General features: G+C 52.7%; 1 long non-coding RNA gene across 1 annotated transcript; it reads left to right on the forward strand.

Annotated features, from left to right (window-relative positions):
- LOC137214374 (uncharacterized) lies at nucleotides 1–8,595 on the forward strand. The gene is made up of 4 exons (XR_010938875.1): nucleotides 1–644; nucleotides 3,965–4,024; nucleotides 5,160–5,425; nucleotides 7,220–8,595. It is a non-coding gene; the product is annotated as an uncharacterized lncRNA (long non-coding RNA).
- The last annotated feature ends 4,886 nt before the right edge of the window (nucleotides 8,596–13,481 follow it).

Here is a 13,481-nt window from a genome sequence, read left to right on the forward strand (position 1 = left end):
CCCGGGGAGGGGCCCCAGTCGTGCGGGGCTTTCCCGGATTTCCCTGGAGGCGGGGCCGTCGCTGGGGTTGAGTGCCGGTCACGGAGTTACCGGAGGCGGAGCGGAAGGCTTTGGGGACCTAAGGGGGCGAGGGAATGGGTGCTGCACCTCGGGTCTGTCCAGGCGGCTCGCAGGGTCTCCCTGGTTCTGTGTGTCTCCTCATGTCTTTGCCTCTTCATCCCTGGCCTCCCTCTCTCTGTCTCCAGCCCCGTCCCATATTTTTGTCTCCCGATCTCTGGCTGCGCCTCGTCTCCCCTTCCTGGGACCCTGAAAATGGGTGTGGGCCCCCGGTTCTCAGGAAGGGACTTTGCCCGAGACTGGGGCCCCACCCCAGTGGATCGTTAACCGGGATGTGAGGAGCAGCTGTGGGCTGACAGAAGCCTCACCCTTTTCCCCCTTCTCTCCTTTCTGCCTCTTTGGATCTCCCCCTCGGCCGCCTGTAATGGGAGAGCATCTGGGGGCAAGACCTGGGTTCAAGTCCCACTTCCACCCCTTGTTGACAGTGGACCTGAGACAGGTCATTTCTCTTGAGACTCAGTTTGTTCTTCTGGAAAATGGGACTGATGTCACCCCCTGCCCGCAGAGTTGTGGCTACAAGGGAAAAGGTGAGGGAATTAGGGTGGTAAGTCTGGGGTCCCCGCCTACCCAGCCCTCACCTCCCGGGACTCTCAAACACAGGGGAGGGCTGGGATGTAGAGCACTGCCCTGCTGTACAGAGGGCAGCTGAGCCTCGGAGCAGCGGGGCTCGTCAAGGTGATGGCCCTAGGAAGTGGTGCTGGACGGCTGCCCAAGGCCCTCCCACTCCCGGGCTCCCTTGCGGCCGGTGGAGAAATGGCTGTGGGCCCAGATAGGGGGAAGGGGGTGTCTGCGCTCGGCCCACAGGGGCTTGGAGGGGCTGAGAGAGAGGGCGCTGGGGGTTCTGAGTCTGAGGATGGAGGAGGGATAAAAGAGTCTGAGGGAGGAGGTGAGGGTCTGAGGGAGAAGGAGAAGGTCTGAGAAGGACCAAGTGAGGACGGTGGCTCTGAGGGAAGAGGAGAGAGTGGGGGCGGCGGTTGGAGGATGAAAGCTCTGAGGGAAGAGGAGGTTTGAAGAGGGTCTGAGGGTGGCGGGGGGAGGAGAAGGGAGGCCTGGAGTCAGCACCGCCCCGCAGCTGTCTCTGATTTCCCAGAATCTTCTGCTGCTCAGGAAAGTCCCAGCTCCCACAGCTGCCTCCCTCCAGTGTCGGGAACGGAGGATGAGGAACCAGGATGGCTCCCCCCTCCTTTCTCCCCTTGCCCCCTGTGCCCTCAGTGGGAAGGACCAGGGTCTCCCCTCTCTGGGCCTTGAGCTCTGGAGGTCCCCCACCGGTAGGGGCGGCCCCTGGATGAGTCCCAGAAACTTCCCAGAGAAGGCCCGGAAGTCCTGCCTGGTGTCTAACCACTTTCCCTCACACAGGCCACCCTTTGTACCTGTTCAGATCTCCTGCCTCCTACTGCTTCTTCTCCCCTTGTCCTTCCCCAGACGTCCCTGGGGGAGGAAGGGCCACGATTATACCTGTTCAAGGTCCCAAGAGGGAAATGAAGTCCTAGCTAGAAGGCTGCAATCCTGGGACAGCTTCCTTGCTCTTGGTGGGGTCGGGGTGGGGGAGAGCTCAGTTCCTCCTAAGAGGAGAAGATTGGGCTGGGCAGACCCTAAGTTCCTCTTGGCTTCATTCCTGGGCCTTCTCCTCTTTGCTTCTGACTGAGACCTGGGTATAAGTCCTGTCTCGGGCTTTCATTAGCTTTGTCACTTGCAGCAGTTATCTAACCTTACGGACTCCCAGCTTCCTCATTTATAAAACAGACTAAACCAAGAAAATACGCTTCCATTCTGTAGGTCCTGAATTATGAAGTGCTCAATACAGCGTAACGGCGATTGTCATTCTTCCTGTTATAACTTGGCATAGGAATAATAACAATGATTATTATTATTATCAGTTAACCCAGATTTTCAACGGCAGGACCCATTTCATTGAGGAAATTAGGATTCAACATGCTGGGCTTAGAGACATGGGTTGGAGCCCTGGCTCTGCCATGTGCTGGCTGTGTGACCTTGGATAGGTAGCTTTCCCTCTCTGTGCCTTTGTCGTGACTTTATGGTTGGGGATGATAACAGCTTCTGCCTCTCAGGACTGCTGAGCAGATTGAGACCAGGTGTGCAGAATGAATGGCTGAATGAATGAATGATATCTGTTCTCGTCTCCACGTTGCCTGCCTTCACCCACCAGGCCAGGTCTTTCTTGTCACCGTTTTCCACCCAGAGATGAGACAAGATGGACATATTCAGTCTAGCTGAGCTCCCACTAGGAACTGACCCACTTCATTCTCTTGACACCTTGTGAGGAAAAGTCAACGAAAATCCCTATTTTACAGAGAAAGAAACAGGCACAAAGGAGTGAAGTCACTGTCTAGGGAAATGTGAGAGACAGGGGGAGTCATGTCTTTAAACCAGGTCTCTGTGACCCCAGCATCCTGGTTCCTGCACCACTTACCTGGGAGGGGTCCCAGAGACCGCAGGCCTTCCCTCTCGGCTCTAATTCTAGACACTTCCTGGGAAGAAATGGTTTAGATGGGGAAACTCAGGCACAGGAGAGGCAAGGTCACGGGCCCTGGGGTCTACACTCTCCCTACAGTGCTCTTCTGCAGGCCAGGGAGGGTTGAGCCAGTGGAGAGAAGGTCATATTGCAGCAGGAAGGAATCAAGTTAGCTTTAAGAGAGGCTTGGGGAGAGCAAGTGAATTTTGCAGACAGAGGAAAACAGAGATGGTGATCAGGATGGGAAGGGACTTGCCCAAGGTCACACAGCCTCCCGTCTGGGCTCTGGGCTGCAAGTCCACCCCGGGTTGGCAGGCAGCTCTGTTCTCCGAGGCTCCACCCCACCCCCAGGGGTGAGTGCAGGCCAGCTTCCTGGAGCATGCCCTGCACCTCCTGGTTCCTCCCCACCCTGGGGCCTTGGAGGCTACTGGAATCCCTGGCACTAGGCGGGATCAGCCCATCTGGGGCTTGGGCCAAGACTTAATCTTCCCTTTTCTCCCTCTTGCTGGGTCTGCACGCACTTTGCTGAGTCAGAGGATTGCAACATCCTCTCCAGGCGGGCTTTGAGACTGGACACCCTCCCCGGCATTCACTGCCTTGATCAGACAGGGGCGATGTGGTGGGAGAGGTTTGTGGATATCAGCATCTGCCCTGGGCGGGGGTAGGGGGGGTGGTCAGGTTCTGGGAAGGTCAGGTGTAGGGCAGAGGGGTCCCAGTGAGCTGATGGTGGACAGTCAGGAGGTATAATGCTGAGCCTCAGTGTCCTCATCTGTAAATGGGGCTCATGCTTTAATTGTGTGGGTTCAAACCCCAGCTCTGCCACTTAGCAGCTGTGTGACTCTCGGCAAGTGACTTACCCTCTCTGAGCCTCAGTTTCCTCATCTATAAAATGGGGTAAAACCAGCACACATCTCACAGGATGGTCGTGAGGGTCAAATGAATGAACACACGTTGGCACAGGCTGGCGTGGAGTAAGTTGTCAGTAAATGGAAGCTGTTATTTTCAAACAATTGCTGTTATTAATATAGGGTATGGGAGGGCTGCCACAGAGGCGCGCTGCTTGGATCTTCTTTTAAGAAAGGACTTGTGGCCCAGCTGCCAGGTGTGCAGTTGGCTAACAGTTGCCTCCTTCAGCTTGGTCTGCCTCAGCTTGCCAACTGGGGACACGGTCTACTGGGCAACCTCTGGCCATTAACAGAGCCAGGCAGGGTCGGAGGGTCTGGCCATTTCCACCCACTGTGGGATTCCTCTCATGGGCAGTCTTTGCTTCAGGGGCTCCCCCTGGGGCTGGCATCATGGCCTGATGTTCCCCCTCCCCAATTTTGCTTCCCCCACCCCCTTTTCTCATACACATTTTGCCTTCCTAATTGTAAGTATCTGCTGTCTGGGGGACCCCATCCACGACAATCGGTTTTGGAGTCAGACAACCTGAGTGTGAGTATCAGCTCAGCCTGAGTGGCTTTGGAGTGGCGTCTGATCTCTCTTGGCCTCAGTTTCCCCCTCTGAGTCATGGCGATGATAACATGATGGCCTAGAGGATCCAGTGAGTTAGCAATAGCGCCTTCAGCACTGTTGTCTCCGTCATCCTCATCTGTAAGGAGTGAGACGAATCGACTCTGGGTCTACCTTCCACTCTGCCCGTTTCCAGCCCTGTGGCCCTTGCCAAGTGCTTTACCCTCTGAGCCTGGTCTGGCCCTCTGGGTCCTGCCTCTTCCATCAGATTAGCTCACTGAGTGGTGTAGCTTGAATCGGCCATCTTACTAGGAGCACTTAATGAGATTCCGTCTCGTCCCCGGTATTGAAGGGCAAGCTATGAATTACCCAGGAGGAAGCTGGTGTCTGCGTCACCCATCAGCCCAGCCACTCCCTGAGATAGATGACCCTCCCTGGATGAACCCCCTCCTTCCCAAGCCCACCTTCCCAGGGCAGAGCACAGAGCCCATCTCTGAGGAAGGGACAGCACCTTCCCTGAAAAGCTGGCCTTTTCCCTGGAAATCGGTGCCTCCCCAGCCCGAGGCCACAACCTCCCCTGCAGCCACCACAGCGTAAAAACACAGATGCGAAAGTTCCCCAGGCTCCTGGAAAAGCAGGTCACGCCAGGCCCTTCCTCATTTGAGCAGGGGCCCCGGTGGACTCACCTTCCCTGGCCCCAACCGCTGTCCCAGTCTGGGCCACCCCTGCCCTGTAGCGCTTTCCCACAAGAGTGAGGATGGGGCGGGCGTGTCTCCACAACCCCTCCTGCCCCATGGAATCAGGTCGCAGGCTGGGAGCGAGCAAATCACTGCACTGAAGCCTCCCAGCTGCTCAACCCTGGGCAGGCTCGGTTTCTACATCTGAAAGACTGGGGCTGGTCCCCTGGAGCCCCGGCTCTGGGCTGGCTGGTGACAGCTGGGGTACACGAGACCTCTTACTGTCAGGCTTACTGTGGGAGGTGGGAGTGAGGGTTGGCTTGTGGCATCTCCTTTGGACATTACCCACCTCTGAACTTGTCACTTTGGCCTCCTGTGGTCACACGGTCACAGGACATTCGCTCGCTTCTGGGAAAATCAAATTGTATCGTGTGTTTCAGATCCCAAATTCTCTTCTATGGCTTCTCACCGCACCCTCCTGCCCCAGCCTCAGGAATTTTGCCCCCTGGAGAACCAAGTCATCTGAGGAACGGAGAGGTGTGGAATCGTGGGATGAAAAAGAATATATATTTTAAAATGATGGACCATAATGTGGAGAATTGCATGACATAGAATGTTCCATTTTGTGAACGGTTAGGCTCAGAAATGGTTCTGCCATTTCCTCAGAAGCCTCTTCAGAGCTCACTTGCCTCTCCCTCCTCTCAAGGTAACTCATTCTTTTTTTTTTTTAGATTTTTAAAATTTTACTTATTTATTTTTGGCTGCGTTGGGTCTTTGTTGAGGCTCTCAGGTTTCCTCTAGTTGTGGCGAGCAGGGGCTACTCTTCACTGCAGTGCGTGGGCTTCTCACTGTGGTGGCTTCCCTTGTTGCGGAGCATGGGCTGGCTCTAGGTGCACGGACTTCAGTAGTTGTGGCTTGCGGGCTCAGTAGTTGTGGCACACGTGCTTTGTTGCTCTGCCGCACGTGGGATCTTCCCGGACCAGGGCTCGAACCTGTATCCCCTGCATTGGCAGGCGGATTCTTAACCACTGCGCCCCGGGGAAGCCCAAGGTAACTCATTCTTTTATGCTTTTATTGCTTTCCTTTTACTACCTGTGAATACACACTTGACCACTACAGTTTTGAATTCATTTATTTATTTATTTTGCAGGACTGAAACTGTCTTTATTCACATAAGACATGGTTGTGTACATAGAAAATCCCATATCTAGGAAAAGCCACCATAATAATTCAGCAAGTCTTAGAATATTAGGTCGGTTTACAAACGTCAACTGTATTTCTTTTCTTTATTTTTTTATTATTTAAATATTTTTTAATTAAAAAAAAATTTTTATTTTATTTATTTTTATTTTATTTTATTTTATATTGGAGTAGAGTTGATTTACAATGTTGTGTTAGTTTCAGGTGTACAGCAAAGTGATTCAGATATATATATATATATATTCTTTTTCAGATTCTTTTCCCTTATTGGTTATTACAAAATATTGAGTATAGTTCCCTGTGCTATACAGTAGGTCCTTGCTGGTTATCTATTTTATATATAGCAGTGTGTATACGTTAATCCCAAACTCCTGATTTATCCCACCCCTTCCCCCCATCCCCACAGTTTTGAACCTTAGGTCTGGCTTCTCGTACTCAATCTTATTATGTCTGTGACGTTCACTCATATTCTTACGTCTGTTGGATTGCCTTCATTTCCATGACAGTGTATCTCTCTCTTGCATGGAAAACCACAGTTTGTGAATCCATTGTCCTGTTGATGGGTCTATGAGTGGTCTCCAGATTCTGCCTCTTTCGACAATGTGCGTCTCCTGGCACCCATGAGTACACGCATTTTCCCCCAGAATCCAAGAGTGGAATTGTTGGGGCATAGGGTGTGCAGATGTCCAGCTGTGGAAGATACAGTCAGACAGTTTTGCACCAAGTTTCACTCCCATCTCCAGTGTCTGCTGTGAGTTCTCCTTGCCCCACATCCTTGTCAGCACTGGATCTGGCCAGACTTTGAAAATACGAGTCATCCCGGTATTCGTGCCTGTGTGTGAATCTCATAGTGGGTATAATTTGCAATTCCTCACTCCTTAATGAGGTTGAGTCCACTGTCCACTTGAATCCAAGCACACAGCTCCTTAGATAAACCATAATGGAAAACAATCTGGAAAAGAATATATATAAATGTGTATAACTGAATCACTTTGCTGTATGGAAGAAATTAGCACAACATTGGAAATCAACTATACTTCAATTTAAAAAAACAACAACAGCTCTGGGACCTTAGAATCTTAGGGGCGAAGAATTCTAGAGTCCCAGACTTTTAGGAACAAGGCATTCCAGAATCCTGTGCCTCAGTTTCCTCCTTTGAGTAACGGGGATTGCTCATGTCTTTAACTCATAAGGTTGGGGACAGGATGAAAGTGCATAGTGAACGCTGGGGAAGTGTGGTTTCCCCTGAGGCAGGAATTTCATCCATTTTGTTCTTTTCTGTGTTTGTCACCTCACACAGGATAGAGGCTCAATAAATATTTACTGAATGAATGAATCTGAGACTCCAAGGATCCAAGATACTTGCCACGGTGGAACTTTAGGAGCAAAGACGAACAGGATTTAAGTCATGAAGAATGATCAGGGCAGAGAGTCTTAGGAACTAAAGAATGATCAAAAAGCATCTTTGGGGCTTCCCTGGTGGTGCAGTGGTTGAGAGTCCGCCTGCCGATGCAGGGGACACGGGTTCGTGCCCCGGTCCGGGAGGATCCCACGTGCCGCGGAGCGGCTGGGCCCGTGAGCCATGGCCGCTGAGCCTGCATGTCCAGAGCCTGTGCTCTGCAATGGGAGGGGCCGCAGCAGTGAGAGGCCCGTGTACCGCAAAAAAAAAAAAAAAAAAAAAAAAGCATCTTTGACAAACGTGAGACTCACTGCTTTCATGCTTTAGAAACGAGGAAGCTCCATTGGCAGAGGCCTCCTAGCTCTCGGAAGGGTCTCAGGTGGGACCTAAAAGACAAGGCCTCTGCCTTCTCATCCTACTTGTACCTGCTTCTCCATGTGGCTCTGACAGCCACCTGATTCCCATCGCTTCCACTCACCCTTCTGGCCTCTTCCCGCCTCGTCCTCCCTGCACACATGGATGGATTTTGAGAGAGCTATTCCTGCCTGGGGCGTGAGTGGGAGAAAGTCCAGGCTCCTGCCCCAGAGGCCCTGAACCAGGCACCACCTCCCTCCTGCCTTATCTCCCACTGCTCTGCCCTCACCCACACCCCAGCTTTCAGCAGCGGCCTTTCCCCTCACCCTCCTGCCCACACACGCCCCTTTCACTTCAGCCTCAAAAATCCATCTCTCGCACTGAGATCCAAACCAGGGCACACAGCAGATGTTCAATCAACATATCAGGGCTCAGCTCTGGCAGGCTGTCCTCCAGGAAGCCCTCCCTGATTTCTCTCCATAGGTTGGGTCGTGCCCCCCTCTGGATTCCACAGCCGAAGTCCCAGCCATTCCGGGATGTCAGTGTCTCGGGGCAGATCAATCTCCCCTACGTGTGAGACTGTGAGGGCAGGCAAGGGGCTGTACATACCCAAACTCTTTCCCGAACAGCTGAGACTGAAGGGACCTGATCTGTCAGCTCCATCTGACTATTGAAAAAGACTTTCTTACAATGCTCTTAATTGTGCACCCCTGATGCCATCCCTCTGGGACCCAGGGATGGCTCTCCTCGCTTTTCTAGGTCAACAAGGAGTGCCCAGTGGTTCAAAGGGACTCAGGTAAGGCCTGACAGTGCTCAGCCCAGGACCTGCCCTCCTGAGACACAGGAGCCATTGTCAGCGGCTCAGCTGTCTGCCCCCAGTTTCACCCTAAAGCCTTATAAAGCCCTTCTGTTTTGTTTGTAAACATTTCTTGCGTGTGCTTGTGTACCTGTGTACCCACGGTGAGACCGGAGACCTCAGCACCCACCTCCTCCCCGAATCCCTCCTCCTTCACCGGAGGCACAGAGAGGTTAGGGGCTTTGCCTAAGGTCCCACAGTCAGGGAAGGGCAGTGGGAGATAGGATTTTTAAAACCTTATTGAGGGGACTTCCCTGGTGGCGCAGTGGTTAAGAATCCGCCTGCCAGTGCAGGGGACACGGGTTCGAGCCCTGGTCCGGGAAGATTCCCACATGCCACGGAGCAACTAAGCCCGTGCGCCACAACTACTGAGCCTGTGCTCTAGAGCCTGCGAGCCACAACTACTGAGCCCACGTGCCACAACTACTGAAGCCCGCATGCCTAGAGACCGTGCTCCACAACAAGAGAAGCCACTGCGATGAGAAGCCAGCACACCACAACAAAGAGTAGCCCCCGCTCAATGCAACTAGAGAAAGCCCGTGCGCAGCAACGAAGACCCAATGCAGCCAAAAACTAACTAAATAAATAAATAAACAAAAAAAACAAACTTTATTGAGGTGTAATTTACAATACAAGAGATACAATAGAATGCACTCATTTTAAGTGTGTACCAAGGACGGGTTCTGATAAAAGTTGATAGTCGTATTATCGCATCACAAGCAAGATATAGGAGAATTCCATCGCCCCAAAACTACCCCTATTCCCCTTGGCAGTCAAATCCTCCCTTCATCCCCAAACCCTGGCAGCCACTGGTCTGTTTTTTTATTCCTATAGTTTTGCTTTTCCAGAATGTCATATAAATGGGATCATACCTTATGTACCCTTTTAGAAAAACTCATGAAAGAATTCGCATACAGTAAAATTCACTCTTTTCTCTCTACTGTTCTATAAGCTTTGTGACACGCATGCAGTAGTCACCGCCGGAATCAAAATGCAGATGGTTTCCATCACCCCCCAAATCCCCTCCTGCTGGCCCTCTGTGGTCACATCCTTCCCCCACCCCACCCTCACAACCATAGATCTGCTCTCTGTCACTATCGAGTGGCCTTTTTCAGAATGTCTTGTAAATGAAATAATAGCGACTTCTGAGTCTCCCTTCTTTGGCTCAGTTTAATGCATCTGCGATTCACTCAGGTTGGCATATCAGAAGCGTGTTGCATTTTATTGCCATGTGTGGATAGATCACAGTTTGCTTCTCCATCTACCAGCTGAAGAGCCTCTGGGCTGTTTCCAGCTGTTGGCTGATTCTGAAAAGAGCTGCTAGAAACATGCACATACAGGTTTTTTTTTTGTGTGTCCAGAGGTTTTTATTTCTCTTGGGTAAGTACCCAGGAATGAAATTGCTGGGTCACATGAGAAGTGTATACTTAACCTCTGGGGAGATTGGCAAACTGTCTTCCAAAGTGGCTACTCTGGTTTGCATGCCCAGCAGCAGGGCGTGAGAGATCTGATTGCAGAACCACGATGTGAGTCCGGCTCTGAGACGGATCTGAGGGCTTGGCCACCAAGCCACACCGCTCCTGGAAAACAATGATTGCAACAAAAGCTCTTTCCCCCTTGGTCACCACGCATGCAGTTGCTTAAAAAGAAAAAAAGAATGAGGAAGCGATTCTGGACTGATGTGGTGTGCTCCCCTTGATGTATTGCTAGGAGGAAAGTGCAGAACAGGATAAGAGTGTGTGCCGTTTGTGGAAAGAGGGGAGGGGGAGGACATAGGTCTACATATTTTCTTGTCCGTGCGTAGACTACCTCTGGGATAAAACACAAGAAACTGGGAGGTGGGAACAACACGGGGGGGAGGGGCAGGGGTCATGTTAGGGGCAGGGGTCACTACCATTTTGTGCTTTTTGGATTTGGAAACTTGTGAATGTCTTACAGGTTCAAAATAGATGCACGCAATCCATTTATTCCACCAACAGGTATTTCAGGCCTTGTTCTAGCGGTGAACAAATAAGGTCTGGTGATTGGGGAGTCAGAGTCTAGTTCTCAAGACAGATCGTCAGTACGACAAGGAAAATATAAACAATGTCAAGTATTTGCTGTGGAGAAGAAAAGCTGTCAAGGGACTGGGTTGGCGGGGGAGAGATGGGCAGTGGTTTGAAGTGTTTTTTAAATCCAGAGGCCCATGTAAGGAGTGACATTTGGGAGGGGAGAGAAGGAGCCATATGGGCATCTGGGGGAAGAACGTGCCAGGCTGAGGGAACAGAAAGTGCAAAGGCCCTGAGGTGGATTGTGCTGACTGAGGCCAGTGTGGCTGGAGTTCAGTGAGCAGAGGGGAGAGTGGAAGTGAGATTGGGGAGATGAGGGCAGGAGGGAGGGTTGAACAGATCATTTGGGTCTTGTGATTCACTACAGGGACTTTGGCTTTTACTCAGAGGGACCTGGGAGCCATGGGAGGGTCCTGAGCAGGGGATGGACGTGATCTGACTGAGGATTTAACAGGGTCCCTCTGGCTGCATGGGGGCGGGGGGCAAGGACAGAGGCAGGGAGCCCAGTGCGGAGAAGACTGCAATGGTCCAGGCCATAGGCGATGTGATGGTGGCTGGGCCAGGATGCAGGCAGTGGTGATGGGGAGAAGTGAATGAATTCAGAGGCAACTTTGAAGGTGGACACCCCAATACATCTTATTTCTACCTGTGATAGGGGCTGTGTGGAGAGGTACAGGGAACCAGGAGAGGGAGGAATGAGAGGACCAGGCCTGGTTTGTGGAGATCGGGGAAGACATCCTTGGGGCCTTGATGTTTCAGCTGAGACCTAAAGCAGCTGGGGAAGTGCTTGAAAGAGGAGAACACCAGGATCTTTCAGAAAAATAGAAAGGAGGGTGGAGACAAGCAGTGGTCAGGCCACACAGTGCCCAGGAGGCCTGGAGCTGAGGTGCAGCCCTTGGGCTTTCTCTCGAGAGTACTGGGGAGCCATAGCAGGTTCTAAGCAGGGGTCAGGGTTGAATTTTGTTTGGTTGTATGGTTTTTTTTTTGCCAGACTTCGAGTGGCTTGTGGGATCTCAGTTTCCTGACCCGGGATTGAATCTGTGCCCCCTGCAGTGGAAGCGTGGAGCGCTAACCACTAGACCAAAGGGAATGCCCAAGGACTGAGTTTCAGAAAGACCCCTCTGGCTGTGCAGGGGGACTGGCTGTGCCTCAAGACAGCAGGTGGCTTGGGTTGGGAGGGTGTGTGAAGGAGGAGTGAAGAGGATCAATTCCAGAGATTTAGGAGGCAACCTCCTGGGGAAGGCAGATGGTGGGGTCCATGCTGGCTTCCGGGGTCACCATGCCACTGTCCCAAGGGTTTCTCATGTACGAACTCAGAGAGTCTTCACAACACCCACAGAAGCATCCCCTTTTCACAGCTGGGGAAACAGGCTTGGAGAGGCTGCAAAGTTCCCAGTCCAAGGCCACACAGTTGGGAAAGGGTGGGGAGAATTGAACCCACACTCTTTCCTTCCACGAGACCAGGATGAGGCCCTGCCCATCCCCCACCCACCCTGCTGCCCTCCAGGGGCGTCCTCTGGCGGGGTTAAGCCGCCACCTCTCCCCCCCTCCGTAGCCTGAGCCCCAAGCCCAGCTCTGGACTTTATCCCCAGCCGCCTGCCCGCGCCAATAAAAGGCGGGCAAGCGGTGCAAGGGCCTGTGGGCAAAATTCCCCTACTCTCAGTGCCAGGGGAGTTACCCAGGGCGCAGAGGGAGGGCAAAGGGTAGGTGCGGAGAAGGGAGCAAAGGGGGAAGGCGAGCGTCTGCAGCTCGACCGGGCTGTGCTGTCTTGCTGCTCTGTGCCTCAGTTTACCTCTCAGTAAAATGGGCATGGCTCCTTCGATGGACGGAAGAAGGACCTGCAACAACAGAAGAATCTTCCCCTCTGGTCTAACTGGGAGCCAGTTTCCCAAGTCTGATGGTGACGACAAGGAGCTCCAGCTTGCTGGGGACGATAAAGCACCCCCATCAAGTCTGATGAGAGAGACAGGATTTCCCAAATAAGATAGAGAAGATAAGCCCCATTTCCCTGGGTGGAGAACAGGTGTCTAGTCTGGTTTTCCCGTCTGTTGGGGGAAGGTAAGGAGGACCCATTCTGATGTGTGAGATGATGAGTTTCTAATCCGAGGGAGGAGACAGGTAGCCCCAGTCTGATGGGGGCGGTAAGAATCCCCCCAGTCCTCCATGACCCCGAAGTGGGAAACAAGAGGCTCCAGTCTGAGCTTCCAACGTGAGGAGAGATAAAGGATGTCTGCTGCAGCTCAGCCAGCCCTTTCCCGAGTCCCTGGGTTCCAGGCAGCACCTGAATGCTTGAAATGCCACCATTAGCAAGCCCCAGCTCTGGAGGGGGCAGGACCAAGGGACACAGAGGCAAAGGACATGTGGAATTTGCTTCTTGGACCCAGAGGCAGTTCTGCTGGGCTCTGGGCCTGACCCCCCTGTGTGAGCTCAGACCTGGCTGGTGGGATCCTGGCGCCACCTAGTGGTTGCTTCAGACCAGGCCTCCCATTCAGAGCTGGAGGAGGGCCCCCGGAAGGTCAGGACCCCCTCCTTCAGACCTCCTCCACACCCCCGGAAAAAAGAAACCCGTCTGTGATTCTGAGACTTCATCGTGTTCATCCTCCAGGTGGCTGGGGGGCAGTGTCTTTCTGACATAAGTTTATTTCTGTCTCTCTTCTGCTCACAAATTTTCCGTGGCTCCCCAGTGCCTTGGAGGGAAGCCCACACAAGGGCTGCGAGGCTGGCCTCTCTAGCCTCTCCCAAAGCACTCTGTGCTTCAGCTGAACGTGAGTAGTTTTGGGAGCATGTCCTGCTCAGAACTCACCTTCAGGCCTTCACACAGGCTGTTCCCTCTGCCTGGAACACCCTTCCCTGCCTCTTTCCCAGCATCTCTTATCCTCCTCCTCCAGGAGCCCCTCCCTGACAC

Source organism: Pseudorca crassidens, chromosome 20 (genome assembly GCF_039906515.1).
Source record: "Pseudorca crassidens isolate mPseCra1 chromosome 20, mPseCra1.hap1, whole genome shotgun sequence".
NCBI lineage: Eukaryota > Metazoa > Chordata > Mammalia > Artiodactyla > Delphinidae > Pseudorca > Pseudorca crassidens.